Raw genomic sequence first — 8,128 nt, forward strand, 5'->3', positions numbered from 1 at the left:
TTCACCACCCAAGAAGAAATCCCACACCTGTTAGCAGTCACTCCCCACTCCTCCCAAACCCCACCCCTCCAACCCAGCCCAACGCAGCCACACATCTACCTCCCATCTGTATGGATTTGCCCATTCTGGACACTTACATGGAATCATGCAATCTGTGCTCTTTTGTGACCAGCTTCTCTGCCTTAGCACAGCATCGTCAAGGTTCGTCTACCTGGCACCACATCACAGTACTTCATTCTTTTTCATGGGTGAGCAGTATTCCAGGGCGTGGATAGACCACATTTGGTTTATCTGTTCATCAGAGGATGGATATTGGGTTGCTTCCACTTTTCAGCCATTATGAATAATGCTGCTGTGAACACTTATGGACAAGTTTTTGTGTGGACATACATTTTCATCTACCCAGTATCTACCCAGTAGAGACGAATGGCTGGGTCATGTGGTAACAGTATGGTTCGCATTTTGTGAAAGTGCCAGACTGTTTTCCAAAACGGCCAGACACTCTGGAGTAAGGCTGCTGACAGTCCTCTGAATGGGAAAGATGGGTGTCGAGGGCCAGGGTGAGAAGTGAGTCTGGCAATCAGGCTTGGTTTTTCCAATATACATTGCACGTAAAATGCTTTGACGGGTCAGATCATACAAACCAAGAGGCTTCTGGTTAATTAAAGGAGGCAAGAGAAGGGTCAGATAGCAGACAAAAAGATTTCAGAGTTTCCCCTGTGCAGGTCCTTCCCATCCATGCCCTCCATTGTAGGTTCCTTAATCTTGTCTATTTAGGCACAGGCTCAGGGCTGGCCCTGAACAGATAGGAGACGATAACACTCGATGTGGTGTGAATTTTGGGGGATGAGGGAGACAGTTCCACACCCTGAGATGCTTTTTGCCAGCCTCCAAAATCTCATCTCAAGGGTCACAGCATTTCAAGCTGTAATTAGAAATCAGGCTTCAAATGCAGACTTCCGGGGAGAGAGAATCCGTGCACACACAGTAAATAATCACTAGGAACAGGCTTCCTCTGGGGTGTGGGCAAGCGAGTGGGGGGCTCGAGTCCCACCAGGAAGCCATATTTGCTGGGGCCATCCTCAAGTTGGTGGAGCTCTGTAAAAGGCCCTGCAGATAAATGTGGGCTCTCCCCAGACCACCATGCCCAGCCACGCCCACATCACCTCCACTAACCAGAGGAGTTTCTCCTTTATTTCTTCCCAATTCCCTTAAATTCTCAAAGAATAATGCTGGTGCCTTGGCCGAACACGTTCCTTCCAAAGCACAAACAAAACCCCCTAATAAACAAGCAAACTATTCTGCCCCCACACCCTAAAAAATCCATACATTCCAATTAGTTATTGAATGGGGCAACAAATTGGGTTCAGCCAGATCTGATGTGATAGTTGAATTCTGTCCTTTACAAGCTGTGCACTTTTGAAGGAGTGAATTCCCCTCTCTGAGCCTCCTGTCCTCTACTGCCTGCCTCATCGTTATTAGATGGTTCCATGAGATGTTCGATGCACAATGCCCAGCACACAGCAGCGTCTCTGTCCTCTGGCCAGGGTTCCATCTTTCTGCTTTCCTTCCATCTGCCCCACCGTCTTGGATGCTGATAACTGCTGGATAATTGGCAGGTGGCTAACACCCGGGGAATTGTGGGTCTTCCTCCTGTCTAACGCACACGTTGTCAGTTTTCCTTCCTTGGGAAAGCTGATGTCCTTTGCCCGCCTGTCTCCCCAGTGGGGACAGCATCAGTTGCGTCTCTTGGGGACCCGGCTTGCTTCTCTGTCTTCTGCTCATACCCACTTGCAGGCAGAGGGATGCTTTTCTGCTCCCTCACACGTTTCACTAATGAATAATGAAGGAGCCCTCAGACGCAGGCCCTCTCCTCCTGGCTCCCAGCCTCTGATATATTTGATCCTAGATGGCATAATTTTTCACCTAAATGTGAATGTATTTGCGAATTGATAGAAAATAGTTCTGGCTCTGGTGATATAATATAGGGCCGGCCGCCCCATCCTGGCTGCTATTTTGATTGTGACTTAAATGGATGAGGCCATCAATAATTATTTTATTGAACAGGCACATAAAAAATGATGCCGGGCTAAAGTCATTTCCCTGACAAAGCCGCTACTGCATTGTGGGCAGCAGACCTTTGCAGCGCTGAGCTCGCTGAGAAGTGCTGCGGGGGCTGTTTCCTCATCCTTTGTCTCCTTCTCTGTGTTTCCCGCCCTGGGCTCTGGGTGCAGGGGTGAGGCGGACCTGCAGGCAGAAGTGGGAAGGGGGAGTCCGACCCCTGCCACAACCCCTGGACTTTCCACAGCATTTTCTACATCATCGAATTCCCCACAAATGAGTAATGTGACCCCCATTTTGCAGGGAGGAGAATGACCTATGGAGAGATTCAGGGTCTCCACGGATCCCTTCATTGGTCACCTTAGACGGGCCTCCTGGCTCCTAAGGAGTAAAATATCCCGACCGAGCTGATCTCTGAAGCCTCTTTTTTATTTGCACTTCTGCTCTTTCCAGTTGTGTTTTTTGGGGGTCAGGATGGTAGCACCTCTCTAGGCAACCAGCTCTGCCCACTGCACCCTTTGCAGGGGAGAACCTCGGTACATGCAGGCTGCTGGAGGACAGACACGGACCAGAGTCCCATAAATTAGGTGCCTTGAGCAGCTCCTCTGCCTGGGGTATATTGTGTCCCCCTCGTGTGCACTGAATGCCAGCCTTTGCCATGTCTCCTGGTGCTGGGCAGGGTGGAGTCAGAACAACGTGTGGTCCAGTGGGGACCCATCTTTGTCTGGGATAGCACAGGGTTTCCTGAACTTCACCCTTTTGCATTCCACCATGACTTTTTGGCTTCATCTATATATTATTTACTTAATGTGCTTTCTTAAATCAACTAACATTTAACTTTGCCCATCCAATGCCATAAATCCATTGAAGTACTATTTGATGTAGTCATTCTATTTTTCCAGTGTACACCAAAATTAAAAGCCCAGCTCAAATGAAAACATGTGTGTCCAGGTGACGGTGAGAACCGTCTGGTAAGCACCAGGATCTGTGAGCCTGGGTGAGGTGCTAGCTGGCAGAAGCAGAGGTGAGCCGGGAAGGGACAACGCATCATCCATCTCGGCTGCCTCACCCCTCTGCAAACCGGCCTGGCCTGGATCAGCAGAGCGATAGGCTCTTAGGATGGGTTGTCTGACCCTGTGCTTCGATGGGCTTGGGGTGGCACAGTCTGTGTCACCAGTGTCTGCAGGGCCCTCCCCATCCCAGGGTCCAGTGGCATTTACAACATTCAGTCCCTGATGGCCTCCGCACCGACCCATTTTTCTTTCTGGGGCTATAGTCTGCTTTCTTTATGAACTAAAGCCATCTCACTTCAGCCCACGTCTGCACAGAATGGACCCAGTCTGCCCCGCATCAGCTGAGATCTGGAAAGACAAATACACAAGCCTTTGTGTTTTGAGGGCTTATATTGCTAATCTCCACAGTGAAGAGGGGACAGAGAGAACAAACTGGAGAGGGGTCACTCAGAGGGATGAAGATCCAGAAATCTTAATGTCCTGGACTCCAGCCTGAAATTCGTGCTGGCCTCCCGAGAGTTTCATTCCCTGGGAGGAGCTGGTGAGGCCTCCCTGGCTCCCCACTATTCCCACCCTTTCCTCTCTTCTCTGAAGACCTCTTTCCTCCGAGGCCTCAGGGGCAGAAGCAGTCCAGACTAGGGTGGGTGGGGTGGAGATGGGTCCCAGGCTTGGATCACCTGCTCAACTAGGAGTTGCCAACGTGACTAGACATCTGCTTGGGGGTGACCAAATGCTTGTGAATTTCAGGATTTTCCCTGCCTGAGGCCATCTGGTTCCTCTATGACCAGAGTCAGACTCCTGAGCCTACGGGCCAGGTGGGCAGGACAGGAGGGAGAGGTGGGGGCTGTAGCCATCTGAAGGCACTGGAATTAAATGAAAGAAACAGAACCTGAGCAGACGAAAGAAAACTCCTCTGTGGGCCACATCCAGCCAGCGTATGACCTTGGCTTTGAGGATACAGGTAGAGTGCTGAGCGGTGGGGATCTTAGAGGGCAGGGGTTGGGCTCTGTCCGAGAGATTATCACAGCATCCACACTGGCTGTTTGTCCCATTGGAATCCAGGGTCCCTCCACCCCAGGGGGCAACTTTGTGCACACTAGGAAAAGGCCCCTTCCTCTGCCTGGATGCAGCTCCAGGACACCTGGTTTTGCAAAACAAGCATGGCTGCATTTCAGCCTTCCTGGAGCTCCTCGCTGGGGCCCTGTATATGCACCGCCGGGCAAGTGTGTGCATTGGCCAGACTTGACTCCTGGAACTCCCAGCCATATACCTCATGACTTGTGTTTAAGAACACAACCTGTCGCTCCACCAACTGCAGGCAAAACCTAAAGTAGAGCTGACATGTGACAGTCACAGGCTGCGCGTCTCAGAGCCACTGGCAGAGATGTTAGGAATCTGCATCATACCAGGTGGTCCGCAGAACCCAGAGGTGTGGCAGCGGGGCAGAGTGGAATGGCACGCTCCTGTCCACTCCCAGGAGCTGGTCACAGCCAGGGTGAGGCAGGGAAGGGAGACTTAGCGCTGCCCTAGGCTGTGGCAGGGGCCAAAGGGTGAGCCAGGCTCCCGGTGGGAAACCAGCCTTGGCTCAGAGCACAGGGCCCAGCGTCCACACTGGGACTCGGGTTCTGGGCACGTGGGTGGCAGACGGCTAGCTCTTCCCAGCTCTCAGGTCAGGCCCCAAGGCTGGTGTGGCCACAGTCATGGTTCCAGAGCAGGGATGAATGAATTCCCCCGAGTCTAGCCTTTCCAAGGCCGGGCACTCTGAAAGGCAGGGCTTTTGCTCCCAGACTCACCCTACCTAATGAACAGGCTGCAGAGGACAGGTGAAAACACAAAGGACACGTCTTCTCTGCAGTAGCCTTCTCATCACTCCCCAGTTCTGTCTCCTTTTTCCTCTTTCCCTGCGCTTGTGTGTCTCCTTCCTCTACTCAGTCCTCCCGTCTTCTCTTTCTCCTGTCCCTTTTCTTAGTCTCCATGTTTCCTCTCTCCTCCCTCTTCATGTCCACATTTGCTTTTCCCCTGCCCTCTGCTCTCTCCTCTCTTGTCTCCTCAGGGGAGCTGAGAGACAGGAGCAGACCGGCTTTTCGGGGCCACCATCCCTGGCAATCACACTGGTCCCACAGAGACCAGTAACTGCCAGGATCTGTTCTCTCAGTCGGAGTGTGAGTGGCAGAGAGGGAGCCACGTCACAACGGCCACGCCTAGGCCTTGGGTTTTCTGCTTCTCCAGGGACGGGGCACTTGGATGTAAGCCACCTACAGATGGTGGAGACCTGGGGCCCCAGGGAGTGGGCGAGAGCATGACAGCATCCCTGGTGGTCCCCTGTTCTGAGAACATGTACACCCATTAAACCTCCCCACAACAACCCTATGCAACACGTCCTGTGAATAGCCCCCATTTTCAGAGGGAGAACTGACAAGTATGGAGAGATGACGTGACTTGCCCAAGGTCACACAACCAGCATGGGGCCCAGTTAGCACCTGGACCTGGGAGTTATGGGTCCAGAACACACACTTCTAACCTCTGCTTTTCTACCTCTCACATCCCAATTCTCTGGACCAGCAGGAGGCATTGGGGCAGACAGTGTTCCTTCACACACCCCACCCCCAAAGCCCGTCCCTCTTGTCAGCTGACACATCAACAACCTCCAGTGTTGGAGAGGCAACATTTTATCTTCCATTCCAACGTAAACCCCTGTCCATATAGGATGGGTCCTTGAGCCTTATTCTTATCTGAATTCAGCAGAGAGCAAATACAAGGTTTGAAAACTCAGGGTGTCTGCAGACTGGGAGTGTGGGGTGTGTTTTGCAGAGCAGATCTTCTCAGATCAGGGCTTGCGTCTGAATCTCTTAGAGGGCTTGTTAAAACCAGGGCCTTGTCCCCAGAATTAGGCGGTCATTAAGGAGGAGCGGAGTTTGGGAATTTGCATTTCTAACATGTTCCCAGGTAGTGATGCTGCATCTGGGTTGGGGACCCCACTTTGAGGACGCTTGCCTTAGAGAAAGGGGAAGCTGGGTCGCCAGAGGCAGGCATTTCCATCTTCACTGGAAGCCGAAGGCAGACAGGGAAGTGTGGGGTCCCTGAAGGAGTCCGGCAGTGGTTACGTACCCCCTCCTCTGTGCGAGGTGCTCTGGGCATCTGAGCCCAGCCATGATGAATAGGGCTCATTTGAGCATTGGCCGCACAATGTGGAAAGCACCTCTGTACAGATCTATCGGGTTTTTATTAACCGTTTTACTGTCACAGTTTCAAAATCAATCAAACAGTGTTGCCCTCCGGGGACTCACTGGGGTTTGAGGGCCGGGGCTCCTGGTCTAAGTGCAGCACAGGCTGTGAGCCGACCCGCACGGGGGCCTCGGATGTGACCGCGAGCCGGCAGTCGTGTTTGTGAACCGTGGGGTCTGTCCTCTCTCTGAACCAAAGCCTCAGCCCCAGACCAGAGCGAACTGTACACATGTGTGGGTCCTTAAACCAAACCCAAATACGAATTTCTCCTGTGAGGCACTTCCCACACCTACGCTCAAAACAAAACAGGGAGGGGGAATGAAAGACCCTTAGCAGAACCGGTGTAAATCGGAGGAGAATCTCTGATTCTCCACACCATCAAACTAAAACAAAGCTGGGACATCCAAAGCCTTCAACCTGGACATGGGTCAGTATTTCAGTTGGTCTGGCTCCCTGGCTTAACACTTGCTAAGCCCCAGGTGCGGAGACGTGGCGCTCTAAGGTCCGGGGAGAACAAGGCTCTCTGTATTGAATCAAACCTTCCCAGGGAAGCCCCGTCCTGCAGTGGAGGAGACTGCGTTCCTACCCTCACCTCCTGGCTCAATATGGGAGGCATGTCTGCCCTGGCCTGTCTCCTGAACAGAGCATGGGGCCTAAGCCCTGGCCAGCAGCTCAGTAGTGGGGCCCAGGCCTGTCTGTGATCCTGGCTGAGGGGCCACAGACAGTCCAGCCAGCTCCTGTAGTGACCCTGATCCACACCAAACCCCCCAGCAGAGGGAAGGAGGAAGGCCTCTCCAAAGCCGGGGGCAGAGTCGGAGCACCAGGGGACTTCCAGTGTCTAAACGGGCCTACAGGCATGCCAGCCTTGCCTAAGGACACGTGTGAAGTAAGCTGTGAGAACAGGGGGTGGATGGGGCGTACATTATAAAATGTGATTTCTGAGGCCTTGTGCCCAGCAGGGGCCACCTAACTCTGGTGTCTACTCTTTCCTGATCCTTAAGTGTCACCAAAATGTGGCCGCGTGGCTTGGAAGCTTCATTTGTGTGAGTCCTGCTACTTGGATTCACCCTTGTTCAAATGCGGTTTCCCTTCCTTCCTTCTTTCCTTCCTTCCTTCCTTCCTTCCTTCCTTCCTTCCTTCCTTCCTTCCTTCCTTCCTTCCTTCCTTCCTTCCTCTTCCCTCTTTGAATTCCTTTCCCATGCACCTGCATCCACCTGCCTGGCTCCAGGAAAGCCCTGCTCAAAGGTGGAATAGGGCCTTGCCTCCCGTTTTGATTGAGAAGTGCTGCTGGGGAATACTACTCAGCCACAAAAAGGAACATGCTGCTACGTGGATGAACCTCAAAAACATTACGCTGAGGGAAAGAAGCCAACCACAAAAGTCCCGTGTTGTGTGATTCCATCTAAATGAAATGTCCAGAACAGGCAAATCCACAGAGGCAGAAAGCAGATTAATGGTTGCCAGGGGCTGGAGGAAGAGGGAATGGGAAGTGACTGCTTAATGAGTGTTAGGTTTCCTTTGGGGGTGATGAAAATGTTCTGGAACTAGATAGAGGAGATGGTTACACAACATTGTGAATGCACTAAATGCCACTGATTTGCACACTTTAAAATGGTTAATTTTATGGTATGTGCATTTTATCTCAATTAAACAAACAAAAAGGACTGCTTGGTCCGTTTCTCCTACCCTTGCGTGTTATCAAGGTGCTTGCAACGCTCTGTTCTAGCAGCTCCTTGAGCTTAGGAACAAAGTGTGCGTGGGTGGGGGTAGGAGGGTGGGGGGTATTAGGCAATGACACCAGAAGACCCTGACAAAAACCACCTGTAAGT

The sequence above is a fragment of the Rhinolophus hipposideros genome, assembly GCF_964194185.1.
Source record: "Rhinolophus hipposideros genome assembly, chromosome: 5".
Taxonomy (NCBI): Eukaryota; Metazoa; Chordata; class Mammalia; order Chiroptera; family Rhinolophidae; genus Rhinolophus; species Rhinolophus hipposideros.